This window comes from Amborella trichopoda, chromosome 2 (genome assembly GCF_054954075.1).
Source record: "Amborella trichopoda isolate Santa Cruz 75 chromosome 2, AtrichopodaSantaCruz75HAP2 v2.0, whole genome shotgun sequence".
NCBI classification, from domain to species: domain Eukaryota; kingdom Viridiplantae; phylum Streptophyta; class Magnoliopsida; order Amborellales; family Amborellaceae; genus Amborella; species Amborella trichopoda.
In genome coordinates, this window is record NC_142337.1 from 22,059,206 (window position 1) to 22,064,523 (window position 5,318).

The following is a 5,318-nucleotide window of genomic DNA, read 5'->3' on the forward strand; positions in this document are numbered from 1 at the left end:
CTAATACTCCTCTCTCTCTCTCTAGAATATTTCCCGTGATAGTTTTCGACATCAAGGCCAGTGATGGATCCGTGCGATCAATATTGGACAAGCCCACAAAAAAACCAAAAAACGATTCCCCCAACCAAAGAAGAGAGGGGACAGCAAAGAAGAGGAAGAAAAAGACTGACGAAGATTTAGAGAGAGAGGGAGAGAGCGTAAAGGATTTATGGACAGATAGAGAAAAGAGCAAGACTTAGCCTGAATATTATTAGAAGAAGGCTTACACCAAACCCAAGAAGATTAGGCACAAGAAGAAGAAGGTGAAGCTCCCTATTCGACCCTTTTATAAGGTCGATGACTCTGGAAAGGTTCAAAAGATCAGAAAGGAGTGCTCTAACCAAGAGTGCGGAGCTGGGACATTCATGGCGAATCACGTTAATAGGCACTACTATGGGAAGTGCGGAGAAATGTGGCCTCACCTAAGTCTATCAGAAAGCTGGTGCAGAGTTTGACATGGAAATCTCCTGTCTTCTATCCAGAGGCTTCATGAAGCAGGTGGTCGAAAGTTTACTGTAGCAAGCATTCCTCCTATAGGGTGCATACCCATACAAATGATGGTGGCGAGCCTTCAAAAACCAGAGAAGGCACAGAAGAGAGACGAAGTCACCCCCAAAAACAGAAGACGTGGCAAAGGAGCAGGCAAGCCCCCAAAAACAAAAACCTTAATCTTACTCTGATACCATATTAAAAAAATAGAAAACTGCAAAGAGACAAAATTTACGTGGTTTGGCAATGGCCTACATCCACAGTGAACACTATATCTTTTATTTTGTCATAGATAAGTACAAGACTCAAAACAAATAATTTATAGAAAGAGGGAGCAGCAGTTATATCCCATAAAAGTCTATCATATGCCGTGACATATGTTAACCCCTCAAAAATAAAAACCACCAACATGAAAATCGTGGTAGAATCGATTGACAATGAGGTGGCAATGCGTTTTCATTACTCATTGATGCCTATGCTTGATGTGGTCAATAAGGAGGCTGAGAATAGTGGTCACGAAGGAGACTAAGAATTGTACATGCCTGCAATATTTGGACCCACCTCTCTTTCTCTCTCTCTCCAAGTGATTTCTTACTTCATTAACAGGTGAAGTGGCACACCCAAATGTCATCGAAATATTGAAAGAGATTTGACGGTAATAGAAGGGAGTCCTATGCAGCCCACGTGTGTGAGGGGCTCATAGGATGGTTACTCTTTAATAATATAGAAGAGTCGGCTATTGTAAACTTTCAATATTTAATCGAAAAAACACATGAACTAACCAAATCAACGTTTGACCAAAAACTAATAAATAAACATAATGAGCATTAGAACCGAATAAACAAGCAAACATTCATCCAAAAAATGTAGACTTAATGCACTGGCGTCGTCTTCTTCGCCCAAATAGAAGGGAAGAGGGAGAATGAGAAAAAAAGAAGCAGGATCCTAGGTTCGGTAAAATGGGTACACCTCGTACCTAATGTTACAACTCCCTGTTAAAACCCTTCCTCCCTGTTTCCCACTACAACGAGTGGGCAGTTCCCCAATCACTTCATCCAAACAGGCCTTGCAATCCCCACTGCTGAGATCATAACTGCACTGAGCCAATCCATATATCGTCGTCTTGTCGCCTACTTCACTCAATTGGATTTCTCCGGTTGCGAAAAAAGAAAGAGAGAGAGAAGCTTGAGAAGAAAACTGATACATGAGCTCTCCAAGATAACGGTTAAACAGATGGGGCGCAGAAACATTGAGAGTGTTCCACATATATATCTTATTCTTCTCATCAATTTTACCGAAGAAACTTTTGTTCGAATAATGTACGAGACAGTAATCGAACCAAACAATTGCTTCTTCTTTGTTCGGACAGAGGTGACGAATTTCAGCGGTTGCATCTTCCATGCACACTTTACAATCATAGCGTGTCACGTCTGCACGACAGAGACCGAGGCCATGGTATTTGCGGTCAGGGGAGGACGCAGTGGCAAAGCCAGTGATGGCAGTTTTGGCTGATAGGGTTCTGAGGAGGGAGCTTAAGGCATGGTCAAGTGGGGGGTGAGTTGTGTAGTTTGTTGAGGTGGGTGAACAGATGTGAGACAGTGGGTCGGCGCTTATGGTGCCCTGGAGACGCATGGTGAGGCATAGTGCCAGAATGGGCAAGAGAAAATTGGAAGCCACCATCTTCTTTTATAGAGAGAGATGGCTGGTTTGTATGCCTTCTTTGTGTGAGAGAGAGCTGTCTGGTTTGTATGTGTTGTTTGCAAAGGTTTGAGTGGGGTTGAATATATATATAGATACAGGTATGTAAGGCAAAAATGTGAGACTGGGTTGGGGTGTTAAATAATCACTGGTTGAATATGTCGAAGTGGTGGACCTCTTCTTGTTTGTAAATGCAGGGAGTTGTATTTGTCTTCTTTTTTTACTATGGAAAAACGCGGGCTGCTCATACGTCTAAAAAAAATATCATTGGTTGAATACGTCGAAGTGGTGGACCTCTTCTTGTTTGTAAATCCAGGGAGTTGTATTTGTTTTTTTTTTTTTGACTATGGAAGAACGAGGGTTGCTTGTACTTGTAAAATCAACCACCTTTTGTGACTAAGGTTCTAGTCGTTAAATTCATTACAGATGGGTGATTTTAGTTATGATACAGTCTCTATGCGGCCAGCGAACCTGTTGTAGCAACGAGGGCTTGGCAATAAATAATTTGATCTTAATTTTTAAAGAATATATAATCTTCAACATAAAGATCATAAATATGAAAAAAAAAATTTGAAAAATAGAAATAATAATTATATTAAAAATATATTTGGACTGTTAGTTACACTTGTTTTTAGATGGACCACCTATTTGTATCCATCTTTAAGATGCATGTTTTATACCTCTTGACCGCATATTGTAGAAATGCGGTTTAGCTGGCATGAAACAATTCTCCTCTGAGTTATCTAATGCAGTATAGGAAAGAGCCACTCGCTGGGTGCTCGGCCAAGGCCGAGCCAAGTACTTGGCCGTAGTCCGAGTAACTTGCCTTGAGTTTGGCAGAGTTGTGACCAAGGCTAATAGGTGTTAAAAATTAAAAAATACTAAAAAAACCCAAAAAAAGGAAAATATCTCTATAGTAAAATTAAACAAAACACATCTAAATTAGGTTAAAAAACATTGATAAAATGGATGTTTAGAAAAACAATATGTGATGGGGTATATTAGAAATGATCTAAAAAGAAGGGAAAATAGAAAAGTATTCATATCCAAAACACTTTTTAATCTTTGTCAAAATGATAAATAATATAAAAAAACATATTACTAATAAATTTCTTATTTTGTGAATTTTTATTTTTCAATTTTTTTGTTTAGATCCAATTTTTTATACATCCTACCCCCAATATAAAAAAAAAGTACTTGTTGTATTATACATCCAATTTTCTATACATGTTACTTGTTGTGTTATATAAAAAAATTACTAAACATGTTACTCGTTGTATTATACATCCAATTTTCTATACATCCTACCCTCAATACTTTTTGTATTATATCCTAAAGCCTAACACTATTTTTTTTTGTATTTACCCCGCAGTCAAATAGTCAACGAATTTAGAAAAAAATTGCTCTTTTCTCTCTCTTCCCCATTTCAATATACTATATTAATTTATATTTCTCTCTCAAACTCACTTTCTCTACTTAGCCAAAAAACTCTAGCTCACTCTCTCATTCGCACTCTTTCTTTCTGTCCCTGCTTACCCAAAAGAAAAAGGGAAAATTATAAAAAAACCCCCCAATATACACTATCTATGCAACTTACCCCCATCCAAACCTTTTCTCTCACTTTTTTCCCCACAACAACCTTTCTTCACAAAAACCCCCCAAGGTAAAACGTTATTATTTTTTGGATGGAAGTGCCCACCCCGTACAAAAAAAGTCAATTGGCGCTGACTATCGATTCCAAGTAACATATTGCCGGAGCGCAGTGTACAACTCCCTGAGGGAATTGTCTAGAGCATACTGCCAGAGCGCGTATGTATTGAGGGCCGAAGCGCTTTGTAAGGATTGTCGGATCGTTGTACCCATTGCTGGAGCGCGTTCATAAACTGTCGGAGCATTGAATACGCTGCCGGAGTGTGCCATTACACTACCAGAGCGTTGTCAGAGCCTCTATTGTCGGAGTGCCTTTGTATACTGTCGGAGCAAAATGCCTTCAGATGGTGTACAACTAGAGTGCGTTCATATACTGTCAGAGCACTGAATACACTGCCGGAGCGCCCCATTACACTACCAAAGCACTATTGCTCCAGAGCATATATTGCTGAAGCGTTCTTTAAGACTGCAGAAGAACGTCGTCTCCAGAATTTGTACTGTCGAAGCTCATCTTTGTACTGCCAGAGGGCATTGGGTAAATTAAAAAATGGGAAACAGTAGAGAGAAGGGCGTGTGAAAAAAAGGTAGTTTAGTCTTTTTTCTTATTCCTTTTGGATTGGGGGGTTTTTTGCAAAGAAAGGTTGTTGTGGGGAAAAAAGTGAGAGAAAAATGTTGGATGGGGGTAAGTTACATAGATAGTGTGTATTGGGAGGTTTTTTATAATTGTCCCAAAAAAGAAACTTTATCTCGTCCAAACTCTCTCTATCTCTCTCTACTTACCCAAAAACTCTCTCTCTCTAGTTGAACTCTCTCTTTCTCCCGCACTCTCTCTCTCTGCCCTAAATGAGATCTCTGGGTTTTTTAAAAATGGTAATAATGAAGAAGCCATCAATCTCTTTGAAAAATGCAAATCGAAGGAATAGAAAAAGGCATAGTCACCTTTAACATTCTGATCTGAGATCATAATCAATTGGGAAACTGTGATTTAGCCCTTGATTTATTGGAAAGAATGAAGTTTTCTAGCATGAAACCTGATATACTCACCTGGACTTCGATGATCTCAGGGTTGTCTCAGAATGAAAGAGAAAACCAAGCTTTTCATCTAATTAGAGAGGAGGTTTGGAGGAATCAAGCCTAATCGGATCACAGTACTATGTTCTTTGAATGCTTGCTTTACATTAAAATCCATCAACTGGGGAGTTGAGATACATTCTATGGCTACGAAAGCGGGTTTGCAGAGGAGTTATTAGTAGGTAATGGTTGCTAAGGAAAAAAATGCTATATACATATTTGAGCAGATAAAGTTACTTAGGATTGCACCAAACCAAAAAACAATTTTGTGCTGTCCGGTGCACTTCTTGCGGGTCTGGCACTTTTTTGTCTTGAACTGCAAAAACAAAATTTAATATGGAAAAAAGTGTGTTAGAAGGGGAGAATTTATT

At 39.0% G+C, this 5,318-nt stretch overlaps 1 non-coding gene across 1 annotated transcript; it reads right to left on the reverse strand.

Annotated features, from left to right (window-relative positions):
- Positions 1-1,267: 1,267 nt before the first annotated feature.
- LOC18440246 (antimicrobial ginkbilobin-2-like protein) lies at positions 1,268-2,297 on the reverse strand. Its single transcript, XR_016050373.1, has one exon. It is a non-coding gene; the product is annotated as an antimicrobial ginkbilobin-2-like protein (transcript).
- Between the last annotated feature and the right edge of the window lie 3,021 nt (positions 2,298-5,318).